We start from the raw sequence: 13151 nt of genomic DNA, 5'->3' as shown, positions 1-13151 counted from the left end.
CGTCATCCCTGGACCCGGGAGAAAAAGGCAATAAAAGGTGGACTGTGGGGATAGGAAGGGTGCGAGCCTAGAGGAGCGGAGACTCTCAGCTGCCCAGCACTGAACTTTGCTTATTCTTGCTTGCATAATAAAAATAATAAATTTATAATTGTATGATCCTTGAATCCAGTGAATTCATTTATCACATTTCCTTCCTTCCTTCCTTCCTTCCTTCCTTCCTTCCTTCCTTCCTTCCTTCCTTCCTTCCTTCCTTCCTTCCTCCATCTTTTAAGTGATGTTGGCATTTTTAGATTAGTTTAGAGTAAAAACTCACTGTCTAATATAGGTGATAAGTATTGAGAAGTTATTGTAAATAGTGTACACGTAGTTTTTAGTATAAAAAGATAACACCACACAGTTCCCCATGGTCCCTCACAGGCCCCTCATGGCGCCCTCACTGTTGCCCAAGACCCCTCACAGCCCCTCACTGTGGATGCCATGGCACAGAGAGAGAGAAACAGCAAGTGTTTCTCACAGCAGCTAGTGAGAATTATTAGCAAGTTGTAAGAATATGAGAACTTCAGTATAAACAATCCGCAGGTGGTGTTCTTCTACTTCATCTTTCTCTTCTTCTCAAGGACGGTGTATAAAGAATGTGTTTTTGTTAACAAGCCAATCAAACAGAATATATCGTATCACTCTATAAAAACTGCACGGTTCTCTTGAATTAAACCTTCTTTTAGTCTTTCTGCAATACTGCCTCCTGCCTGTTCCTGTGTCATTCTGGGCGCAAGAGTGACACCTCACGGCCCTTCATGGCCCCTCAGGGCCCCTCACAGCTCAAGGCTCTTCACGGCCCCTGAGCCGCCTCCGGCCCCGCCATTGGCGCCGCTCTTTGCTGCTCGCCAATGGCGGCCCGAGCCTGCAGTGACGTCACCGCTCGCCGGGCAAAGGAAGGCCTGGGGCTGAGGTGCCCCGGGCTGGCCGGGAATGGGGTCCGGGGGTCCCCGGGCTCATGGAAACGGGGGATCCAGGGGCCGGGAGAGGAGGATACCCGGGAAAGGGGGTGCAGGGGGTGTCGGGGCAGGATAAGGGGGTGCAGGGGGTCCTGCAGCTGGGGAAGGAGATGCGAAGGGTCCCAGTGCCCAGGAATGGGCATTCAAGGGGGTCCCCGGAGGGCTCCCCAAAGCCCCTCCCAGGGGGCAGCAGGAGCTGGCTCAGGAGCTCTGGGCAGAGAAAAGGGATTGACCCCGGCTTGGGGGGGACATGGGGGACTCACACACGCTCCCGGGGGGACACGACCCCCGGGGACCCCCCCTCACCTTGTCCCGCAGGGGAGGCCGAGCCCCAGCCCAGGCAGACGAAGCCCCCGAGCCCCGGCAGCATCTTGGGGGGCGTGCGGGGCCGGGAGGGGCAGGATCCGGGAAAGGGCGGCGGCTGCCGGGTTCCGCGGCTGCCTGGAAACCACGAAGGCGGCGGCAGCGTCTGTGACAGCGGCGCGGCCTCAGTTGCCTGAGAACGCGGCCCTGGCTGCTTGTGCGCAGCCTGGGCTCCTGCAGGCGGCTTCACTGGGCGATTCGCCAGGGGAATTGTTCGCGGAGCATTGGCCTCTGCAAAGTTCCTGAGCGTGCAGAGCATTGGCCTCTGCAAGGAGTTCATCAACGTGCAGAGCATTGGCCTCTGCAGAAAGTTCCTGAATTTCCTTTGAAGGTAAAGATTGACTCAAGTTGAACTTTTTGGTTTTGTCTCATCTGCGCTCTGAGAGAGAATGCCAAAGGGAAATACAGGATAATGGGATAATGCCCGTCTTCTGGTGCAGCAGTTCAGTGGTCTGCACTGTCACTGACGTGTTTTATGAAAAATCCTTTCCTTTGAGTTTTTTCTCCTGAGAAGCTGAGAGACGTCAGGAACAAAATGTATACAATGGTTATCTGCTGCTGTGGAATGCAACAGGTGCATCTGGGATTGGTCTCCTAGAGTTGTTTCTAATTAATGGCCACTCACAGTCAGCTGGCTTGGACTCTCTGTCTGAGGCACAAGCTTTTGTTATTCATTCTTTCTTTTTCTATTCCTAGCTAGCCTTCTGATGAAATCCTTTCTTCTATTCTTTTAGTATAATTTTAATAGAATATATATAATAAAATAATAAATCAAGAGTCAGATCCTCATCTCTTCCCTCATCCTAAGACCCCTGTGAACACCACCACAATGCACAGCTGAGTGGATGAACAATATATGCTCTACTGATTGTGCTTTTTTTTTTTTTGCACTGAAGGAATGCAACATTTTCTAAATGTACTGGTCTATACTTTTTTTCTCGTATAGTGGTTGCTTAAACTGCTGAAAGGTGAATGAGGTCTGTTCAAGTTTCATCAAGTTTCAGTGGGTTGTTATCATCTGGTTATTACAATTATTAGGGAGAGGCCTGTGAATTGAGGTGCAAACGAGACCATATGCCAAAATCAATAGTCTGGATTTTATGTTACAGTAAATAGGAGGAAGAGAGAGAGAAAGGAAAAGAAAAAGAAGCGGGGAGGATGGCGGGGGGGGGGGGATGGGGGGTTGGGAAGAAGGGGAAGAAGGAGAGTGACAGAGACAGATGAAGTGAAAAACATCACCATTCCATGGATCCCATTGGCATACCATAAAATCCTCTTCTGGTCTTCTCTGTGGTGAGGTCTCCCAAAACGTAAGACTCCAATGGATTCATGCAGATTTGGGCAAGGTGGGACCTCCCAGGTGCCTCCCTGGGGTGGGGCAAGTTGGACTCTGTCTATTACTATTTTCAAATAATATAAAATCTTTAGCATCTGTCTGTCCTTTGAGTCTGCCATCAATTGGCTTCTGGATTTTCAGATCTGTTGTGTTACTTTGCGTGCCCTGCAGTCGTCTGGTGCAAGGCCTCAGGAATGGGTCTGGGGGCACTGTGGAGGTCTTGGATGGGAGGTTTGTGTGCAAACCTGGCCTCAGCAGACGAGTCTGTGGCTATGACTTGCCCACCTTGAAGGCAGACAGAGCTGATTTTCAGCACAGCTGCTGGGTTTGGCTTTGTTGTGGATAGGTTTTTCTCTGCAGCCTTGTTTACTTCTCCCCAGCCCTGAGCTAATGGGACAATAGTGTCACCTTTGTCTTGTCTCAAGTTCCCTTCGGCAGCTTAACTCACAGTGCCAAGTTCCAGTCCAGAGGCATTTTCAGGGAAGGGTGGGCTTGGGTGGTCACAGCCTCTTTATACAGTTTTGTCCCAATGGGCAGAAAGTCCTTTATAACAATTTTTAAGCCATTAGCCATAACATTCCAGTCTCTCCCAAGTCCTGTGAGGAGCAGCTGAGAGAGCAGGGGTGCTTTAGCCAAAAGAAGAGGATATCCACTCCAGCTATTTTAAAGTAATATTTAAACTGCAGCTTTGTCTGTTCTAACTATTCTTAATGTTCAGATTTTTAGCTCCAGGTTTCATTATGATCCATCTTTGAATTGCACAAGGCAGCCCTATAGTTCAAATAAAGTCCAACTAGAGGCCTAACATACTAGCTACTTACACCAAACAAGCACTTAGCTACTTTCAAATCATAGAAAATTTTTAGCACCAGTATATGCCTTGAATCTGCCATGAATTGAGTTCTGGATTTTCAGAGTTCCATTGTTGCTTCTTCCAGTTTTGTTGAGGCATTGTCACTCATCTGGGAGATCCTGCCTTCAAAATGGCTTCTGGATTCCCAAAGAAGACCTCGACACCTCGTCTTTTGTCCAGAGAAAGACTGACATCTTTCACTGTAAGTACCCACTGGGCTGTGTTAAGGCTGCAAACTGCCCTGGTGTCCCTGCTCTCCCTGCCCCTGCTTTAGTGCAAGCAAGAAAATGCTTTAAGTAGGTAATAAGCAGAAATATTCTAGTAAGGCTATGAAACGCAAGTAATAAACGACACAATTATGAAGGTTTCTTTTGAGGTGAACAGAGAGGGGGAACTGTGGGAATCTACAAAAGCAGTGGGTTTTGGGAAAGCTGCAAAAGGCAGCCTCAGATACAGTAGAACTGTGATTAGAGCTAAGCAGCTGCCATGAGATAGGCCAGCAGAAAAATTATTTGAAAAGTAGAAAAGCAAGGACAAATAGAACAGTGGTCTGTATATTAATGCTTGTCTAGAATAACTGCCTAAGGAACAGAAAAGTTTATCTAGCAAGATATTAGGAGGGTTAAGGCTTAATAAGGGAGCTCTGTGCATTGTGCTTTAAGGCTTACAAGCAGGTATTGTATTCAAAATAAGCAAGCATTGTTTTAACCAAAGGTACGTGTGCTTATAGTGGTTGGATAGAACTACTGTCAATGTGCTTTTGCTTTGTGTGATTGGTCAAGAAACTTATAAAGGAAGTTGTAACATTAAGTTCTTGGTCTGCTGCCTGGGATGTGAGCTGCTGGCATCTTCCCATTGTCATAACCATGTAATGAGAGTGATGCTGGAAAATAAAACAGCTCAAGGCAGTTCCACAGCAGCCCTGTCCCGTTTGTGATTTGTAAATAGCCCCCTGCTGGTGTCAAGACCAAGCTGGCCTTGGGCACCTGAGCATGTTGGGGGGGAAGCTCAGACTCTGCCCAAAGCCCTGTGAGACAGGGCTGGTCCCAGCTGGAAGAGCTTCCAAAGCAGCTGTTCTCTCCCAGCTCCTGTGTGGGCACAGATCCAGCCCTGCAGACACAGTGTACAGCAAAGCAAGTTATCTGCTGCAGCACGCCCAGAAGAAAATGTCTCAGCACCTTTGTGTCCCAGATATCTTTTATGAAAAATCCTTTCCTTAGGATTTTTCCTCCTGTGAAGCTGAGAAGCCTCAGGAACAAAATGTAAACAATGATTATCTGCTGCTGTGGAATGCAACAGGTGGATCTTTGATTGGCCCATGTTGGATGTTTGTAATTAATGGCCAATCACAGCCCAGCTGGCTCAGACAGAGAGTCCAGGCCAGAAGCCTTTGTTATCATTCCTTCCTCTTCTATTCTTAGCTAGCCTTCTGATGAAATCCTTTCTTCTATTCTTTTAGTGTAGTTTTAATAAATTATATATCAGAAAATAATAAATCAAGCCTGCTGAACCATGGAGTCAGATCCTCGTCTCTTCCCTCATCGTAAGACCCCTGTGAACACCATCACACCTTTGTTCTGCAGGATGGTGGAAATCTTCCTGTGCTGGGAATTGTCCCCTGATTTTGGTTTACCGTGTGTTGATGGTATCTCTCCCAAAGGAGTTGGCTTCTCTTGAAAGCTCTGGATTGGTAGGAATCTTGAGGGCTGTACAGTTCTTTCCTGCTCCCTGGAGCCAGGGCCACAAAGGTCCCTTGGTGTCTGGAGCTCACTTGACTGAAGATGCCCCAGTGCTGAGGCTCTGTCCAGGAGATCCCTCTGTTTTCTTCTCTGCAGGGGTCTGTGAGCCCAGAGAGAGAAAACAAATGCTAATTACCAGAGAGAACTACAGCTTGGACACATTCCTGTGCTCCTCACTCTTGGTACAAGGTTCCTTTCTTGCCTCTCTTGGACTCAGCCAGCAGTGATATCTCCTTGCTGTGAGTTCTCCGTGCTGTACAGGGATGGAGTCAGGGCAGTTCTGAGAGCTCCTCCCCATTCTTTGAAAAGGTCACTGCCTCAATGCAATGAACCTAAAGAGGAAAGAAATGCCCAACGAGCAGAAATCCCCAACCATGTCACATGCAATCACGGAGAATCTGATGGGACAGAGCCATGTGGTTGGAGTATGTGTATTGCACTCTGTATTGTTAATTTATTGGTGCTGAGTATTTCAGCAAGCAACTTCCAGGGCTCCCAGGACTGTCCTGGACAATGCGATCACAAATTGTTCACCAGTGCCACTTGTTGAAGAAAAGCCTTTCTGAACAAGCCCAACTCTGAGGCTCTAGCTGGTTTATTTTTGCCTTTCAGCTGCTTCCCTCGAAGTTCCTGTGGGAGAAGTTTCTCACCATGAAGAAGAAGGCCAGCACTGGTGGGATTTTTCTCCCCAGAATTGGCCCATGTGTAGAGCTGGGGAAGACTGGTCCAAAGGTAGCCTTTTCCTGCTCTTCTCCTTTCTGCTTGATGGGAAGTTTGAAGAGGGTGTGTGCTTGTGACAGGCTTGGCTCCAGCAAAAGACCTCAGTGTGCAGGTGCTGTTGTCATTGCAAGCTGCTGTTAGAGGTGGGCTGGGAGTCCTGATCTGCACTCAGCCACCACAAATAAGCTCTGCTGAAGCTGCCTAAGTGTAGCTGCCATTGCTGAAACAATGGGGGGAAGGCTGGGGACACAAAGGCACAGCATTGCCATGTGCCATTCTCCTGCTGAAGGAGCCACCTCTTGCTTTGGTGTGGTCACCATCAAATGCTCAGGGTCACAGGATTCCCTCCGGAGTGGCAGCATTTGCCTTGGATGGCCGAGGACCTGCAGGAATTACTTCAGCTTTAACAAAACAAATTGCCTTTATGCTTTGGGCTGGAACAATGTGTTGGAGCCTGAGGGGGTGTTAGATTTTGCAGGCTGCCAGATGTACAGGGGACTGGCCCTGGGCAGAGGGGAATGGATGTGCTTTATCTGGATCAGTGCCTTCTTGGAGGTGTGTTTAAAGCTGCTTTTCTGGCAGGACTGGCTCAGTAGAAAGCACAGTCCCAACGGGTAGGTGACTGAGGTGGGCTGTTGTTATGAATGAGGTCCCTATAGGTCTAATTTAATAAACCATCATTAGAATTTAGCAGCAATTTTAATTGAGCAGCAATTTTATATGAAATCATGCAATCAAATAGAATCAAGCAGATACAAAATAATTTGGCAGTGGTTTGGATAAAGCATAAGCAAAACCAGTCAGGATCCAGGGGGGTTTTCTCACCCTGCCTCCCATACAAAAGATAAAGAATCCAATCACGGCTTATAGACTGGATGCTAATACATATTCCTCATTAATTTTCTGTCAATCTCCTCCTATTTTTGATTCTTGAAATCTATGTCACTGTACTGCACAGTACATGCTCTGCTTGTTTCTAAGGGGTCTTTTGGTTTTGGTGGTCGCTTCCCACGAAGGCTTCTCCTCATCATCACTGTCCTTTGAACAACCCCACAAGCTGCACATGCACCCCAAGTCTTGTGTTATAGAAGCCAGCATTATATTCCAAAAAGAAGCCTTATTAATTCATTGATAGCTGGAATCATCCCAATTTTGTCCATGTCAAGGCCGATTCTTTAGTTATCCTGAGGCCTATTGCCTTTTGGGATGTTACTTATCTCAAACTATATCCTGCATTCTGTTTTCTCATGAACATCTGAAAACATCTGTTTTGTGTCACTAATTCCATATCCTTTTCCTCTCTTAATTTTTAAGAAATATTTTCTAAAATATTTAAAATATAGTTACAAGTGTTAGCACGAATCAGATTCATCTATCACACTGTTGAGCAAGAAATTGGCAGCAAGAGCCATGTAACACACTGGTTAAGGATTGCCCAGACAGAGCAGGGGAGAGTTTTCTCCAAGCAATGCCTCTGCTCCAGAATCATTTGCTGTTGTTTTGGGCCCGTGGGTCTGCCTCGGCGGCAGCGGTGGTCCCCGGCCCGCATTGTAGAAGCCGTCCCCCTTCCTTGGCCTTAAGCCAGGGACCCGCGTTGTGGCGGGCAGAATTTTTTGGCCTAGTTTTTTTTTTTTTATGGGCCTGGCACCCGAGGGAGAGTCCCCCCAGACTGGTCTCGGGCGAGGCGGCGGCACCTTGCCTACCTCGGTCGTGGCCGGATTGACTGAGCCGCTTATGCCGGGCGGGGCCGGGTTTGCCGCGCCGGGTCCGTTGCTTTTTGTTGAGGCGGGCGGAGTTGGGGGGCGCCCGCCAGGCCTCCGCGGGCCTTTTTGTTTTTCTCTCGCAGCCCTAAGCCGCGGCACCAAGAAGCGTTGCGACAAAGGCGTGAGCGGGATGCCGGTGGGTCCGTCGTGGGGGGGTAGTGAGGCCCCCCGTCCCCCCCCCGTCCCGGGTCCCCGGCCCCGCGGCCCCCGTGGCTAGCACGGGTTGTTGCAAACGTGCGTCCGTGTGCCTTTTTTGTCGTGCCGTCCCCCGGCTTTTTTTTCCAGAAGGGAAAGCCGACCGCCACGAGGCCAGGTGAAAGCCAGTGGCCCGTGGCGCCAAGTTGGTGGAACTTTTTCTCGCACGCTCGGCCGGTTTCCCTGGGCTGGAAGGGGTGGGAGGGCCGCTGAATCCCCTCCTGGCCCAGCAGGGGCCGGTCCAGTCCCGCCGTTGCCTAGCCGAAAGGGAAGCCGTTGTTCGCCGCGGACGGGTGGTGGCACCCCCCACGCTCCTCTGCTGCCGCGAGCAATGCGATCCGCAGGTGGGCTGGGCGGCCATCGCCATTGTCCCAGGACCGTGGCCGTGGGGCCCTGGTCACCGTTGGCGCAGCTCCTTCCCAGAGCCGCGCCTGATCGATGTGGCTTTTCAGGTGGCGTCAGAGAGGGCCCCCGGCGGGCCGGCTCTCCTTCTGAGGCTTCTCTGTCACAGGGAAGCCACGGCAGGGGGGGTCCGGTGCTCGGGCAGGGCGGTCTCCTTTCCAATTCGCTTCCTGTCGCAGGCGAGGTGTCGCCCCTCCCGATGGCCTGGGGAAGGGCGTCTTTACCGTCCCGAGCTGTGTGATGGCCGCGTGGCCCCGCGAGCTTTCAGGTGTCTTTAAAAAACCACGTGAGGTACCGGTGCAGGCCCTGGTCCGGGTAGCGCCCATGTGGGTGCCGGCCGCAAGCAGCGCCGGGCGGCAGTGTGGCTGGAGCTGAGCCGCGAGAAGGGAGAGAGGCAGGAGAGAAAAGAGAGAGGGCGAAAATGCTCGAACCCGATACGGCGCGGGCGGAACAGAGCCCGGTCCCTGCGCTCCTTTGCCGTTCCGCCGCCTGCTGCAGAGCGAGCCGCCCTGGCTGTAAAGGGGCCTTGGTGTCCGGGCCGCGCCCGCCTCGTCAGGTCGCTGCCTCCTCTAGCACATCCGATGCTTTCTTTGCGGCCCGGTGGGGGGACGCGCTGGGACAGTGTTCGCTCCCTGTGAGCGGGGCCCCGCTTGGCCCAACCTCGCTGACGGCCAGTCGCTCGCCCGCGACCTTTCGGCGGGCGGGTTTTTCTCAGCTTGTGTGGGGGGGGCGGGTCAGCCCCGGCCAAGCCCTGTTCTGTGCACCGTGCGCGTCCATTTTGAGCTTGAGGCTGAGTCTCGAACCGGGGCACGGGCCCCTGGAAAAAAACTGTGAGAGAGAGAGAGAGGAAGCCTCGCGCTCCATTCGAGTGGCGAAAAGCTGTGCAGCGGTCCCGGCTCCTTGCCCGCGGCATCGCGGGAAGGGCCGGCCGCTGGGGTCGGCCGTCACCGAGGGGCGTCTCTCGCGAGTGGCGCCGTTCCCCGTCCCAGGCAACGCCGGGCCGCGATGTGGCCGGCCGCCGTCCCTGCCACTAGCACCTGTCACTGCCATGCCGCCACCTGCTGCCATGTCTTTGTCCGCGATGCTGCTCCCGCAGGTCGGAGCGGCAAAAGGAGCCCAGGGCGGTAGGGGTTTGGCGCGGGGCGAGTTCGCCGGCAGGCCGGGCGCGTCCGGGCGCTCGCGCGACGCTTCGCAGCGCCGCCGTGGGTGGCGGCTACGTGGTTGATCCTGCCAGTAGCATATGCTTGTCTCAAACCTTAAGCCATGCATGTCTAAGTACACACGGGTGGTACAGTGAAACTGCAAATGGCTCATTAAATCAGTTATGGTTCCTTTGGTCGCTCCTCTCCTGCTCCTTGCATAACTGTGGTAATTCTAGAGCTAATACATGCCGACGAGCAGCGACCTCCGGGGACGTGTGCATTTATCAGACCAAAACCAACCTGGGCCCGCCCAGCAGCTTTGGTGACTCTAGATAACCTCAAGCCGATCACACGCCCCCGCAGCGGCGACGACCCATTCAAATGTCTGCCCTATCAACTTTCGATGGTACTGTCTGTGCCTACTATGATGACCACCGCTGACGGGGAATCAGAGAGACCGGAGGCGCGCGGCACCTCCAGGCGCTGGGGGTCGGAAGCGGGAGAGGGGGAAAAAGCCACTCAGCGCGGCGAAGCGTGCCACGCGTGCCCACCACGGTGCGCACGGGCGGGGCTCTCCCCGCGCTGCACCGCGCGTCATGGCCGGGCCTAGAAGCATGGCACGCTGGCCGCCGTAGCAGCGGCTTGCCCCCCCGCCCCCCACACCAGCCCCCCCCACCCCGGTCTTGCACCGGTCTGCCGCCGGTCCATCCCCGCCGGAGAGCGGGGGCACGGCCGCGGGCTCCTGAGCCTCTTGCTGCCACGGCCGGCACCGCCGAATGCCGGTCGCCGGCGTGGCACGTGCGGGTGCCGTGGCACGGCCCGAGTTCTCCCAAGCTTGGCTCTCCTCGGTGTGCGCGTGAGAAAGCCACCCGGGTGCTGGGAGGGAGGGGTGCTCGGCACGGCCCCTCCCGAAGGCGCGCCCGTCCCTTCTGTCACTGCTTCGCCCGTCAAGTGACGGCTGTCCATCCGGCCGTGGCACCTTTCAGCGGCCGAGGTGGAAAGGGCGAGGGAGCCGGGTGGCGTGTGCGCCTTCGGGGCTCGGAGCAGGCGGCTCCTCCAGCCCTTCCCGCACCAGGGAGCGGGGCTTTTGCCGGCTGGCAGAGTTCCCCGCTTTCAGGCTGAGTGGCCCCCCTCTCGTGTGTGGCAGAGGAACTCCAAGGCAGAGGGCTCCGGGTGTTCCGGGCTGCGCTTTGTGCCGCGCGTGCACGTGCGCACCTGAGGTGTGCTCGGTGGTCGGGCCCGCTTTCCCCGCGCTGGTGGGGCAGCCTGAGCCATGCTGGTCCTCTCGTTTGCGCAGCGCCTGGCTGCTGAGGGAAACCCCGGGCCCCGAGAAGGACGTGGCGGTGGTGGCGGCAGATGTTGGGCGCGCCCCCGCCGGTGGACGCTCCCCCGAGGGCGGCAGCGGGGGAGGCAACCCGGCGGGGCCATGCAGGTCGTTTCCCTCGCCCCAGGGCAAGGTACCTAGTGCTCCACGCCTCGGTGGTCCCCCCAGGTTTTTTCCCTCGGCGTCGTCAAATGCTGCGGGTTTGCCAAAAGGGGCCAGCGGGGCCGGGCGGTGGTTTAAAGACTTGGGCGGCTTGGCGTGGCCTGCCGTCGCAGCAGCGGTGCCGGCGGCGGTGGCAGCAGGCGTGCCACGCGGTGGCCGTGTGGGGCGCCACTGAGGGGTGGGGAGCAGCTAATCCCGCCATCCCCTGCAGTGGTTGTCCCATCATCACCAGCTGTAATCCTCCGTCGCCGTTGTTGTCCCTCCACAGGCCGCAGGGGTTAACCGTGCCGTGCCGGGGAGGGGCGCCCTGCCCCCCTTCCCCCCGCGGCCCATCCTCGGCGGAGAGGCCGCGGCGCGCTGTCGGCCGTGGGGGTCGACCTGCTCGCCTCGTCGTAACAGGCGACGCCGGCAGAGAGCGCATTCTCTCTGCCCTTCCTCAGCCGCGGGGTCGCGGCCACCTGGGCCCGCCTGTGCTCTCTCTCCTCGGCCCGCTGCCGCGGTCTCTGGTGCATGCGGTGCTGCATCTGGCACGTCCGGCGCCTCTCCTCCCCTTGACAGCCTTTTCTCCTCGAATGCCCACTGGCCACACCGTTGTCCGCCGGCCGTCCCCTGGCTCAACCGCTCGCTCATGGGAGGCGAGCGCTATGCGGGCCATCCAGCAGCCGAGGCCCACGAGCGCGGGCGACCCCATGCCGAGCGGTGGCAGCGCCACCGCTCGACGGGTGTCCCTCCCTGCGGGGATGGTCAGCTGGAAGGCGCCTGCTATCGCCCGGCCGCGGTCCTGTCCTGGGCCCCGCTTGTCGCATCCTCCATCGCCCTTCCCAGCTGCGTGTGGGCCGCAGGAAGGCGTGCGGGGTGGCCACGGGGGCGCTTCTCCCCGCCCGGTCTCCGCGTGCAAACGAGGAGAGCGGGCGTTGCCCCCCGGCTCAGCACCGTACCACCTTCCGCTGGGTGTGTGCCCAAGGGAAGGGGCCCTGGCGGTGCGACGCGGTGGTGGCGATCCTGGGAGTGCGGCTCTAGCAGCGATGGGGTCTGCTGTCCAGCCCGCCCCGGGCGCCGGTGACACTGGTTTCGGTCTCGGTGGCACCTGCCTGCAGGGCTGGCGGCGGAGTGCATCCGCCAGTCGCTCGCCTGCCCGGCAAAGGAGCAGTCCCACGGGAGGGGTACCGGCGGGGGCTGGTGGTCGTTGCGTGCCATCTCAAGCCCGGGGGAAAGGCCGTGCTGTGGGGGAAGAGAAAAGCTGGCCGTACAGCGGCGCGGCGGCGCTCCATGAGGCCCGCGGTGTCGGGGGCCGAGGGAGAGCCACTGTGTGCGGCGGCCGATGGCCGCACGCCCCCGGCTGCAAGCCATGTGTGTTGTGCGTGTCATCCCGTCAAAGCGAGAAGCAGGCGGGCTGCCGTGCCCTCCCGCGTTCCGTCGCGTCCTGCGTGGCACTCCGCACGGAGGCCGGGCCGAGCCCGGGCGCCTGGGCCGCCTTTGAAGGACAGCGTTTGTGAGGTCGGCGTCTCTGCTCACAGGGGGAGGCGGGCGGGGGCGCGGGCTCCCCTGCCTCTGGGCTGGCCATCGGAGTGTGGGTCTCCAGTTTTTTTTTTTCCCCTTCCATTTCTGTGTGCTTGTATGGTCGAAGCCAGGTGCACGCCCACGCGTCCTCGGCGCCAGAGTAACAAAAAAAAGGGCCGCTCAGCATGAGCGGTGCCTGAAAGGCAGACGAGTCTTAGCGGTGGATCGCTCAGCTCGTGCATCAATGAAGAATGCAGCTAGCTGTGAGAATTAATGTGAATTGCAGGACACATTGACCATCGACACTTCGAACGCACTTGCGGCCCCGGGTTCCTCCCAGGGCTACGCCTGTCTGAGCATCACTTGACGATCAATCGCCGTCCGGGGGCCACCCTGGCAGCGCGGCTGGGGTTGCCTCGCAGGCCGGTTGCCCGCGGTGGGTGGCGGTGGCGGTGGCGGCGGCATCGTCCCGCCGGTTCCCGGCGGGAAGGCGGTCGGGTTCGGCGAGGGAAACGTTTCCCTAGGTGGCCTCGATCCCTTCCCTGCGGCCCAGTGGGCGTCGTCGTCGTCGTCGCGGTCATTGTCGTCGTCGTCACCGTGCAGGGCCTTCGTCCCCCTAAATGCAGCGAGCTGCTGGGGCGGAGCTCGTCCTCGCCG

At 56.4% G+C, this 13151-nt stretch overlaps 1 non-coding gene across 1 annotated transcript; it reads left to right on the top strand.

Annotated features, from left to right (window-relative positions):
• Nucleotides 1-12703: 12703 nt before the first annotated feature.
• LOC139603583 (5.8S ribosomal RNA) lies at nt 12704-12856 on the top strand. The gene has a single exon (XR_011683739.1). It is a non-coding gene; the product is annotated as a 5.8S ribosomal RNA (ribosomal RNA).
• The last annotated feature ends 295 nt before the right edge of the window (nt 12857-13151 follow it).

This window comes from Agelaius tricolor, unplaced genomic scaffold, assembly GCF_023055355.1.
Source record: "Agelaius tricolor isolate 1412-34295 unplaced genomic scaffold, bAgeTri1.0.p SCAF_39, whole genome shotgun sequence".
Classification (NCBI taxonomy): Eukaryota; Metazoa; Chordata; class Aves; order Passeriformes; family Icteridae; genus Agelaius; species Agelaius tricolor.
This window is presented reverse-complemented; position numbering and strand designations above follow the sequence as displayed.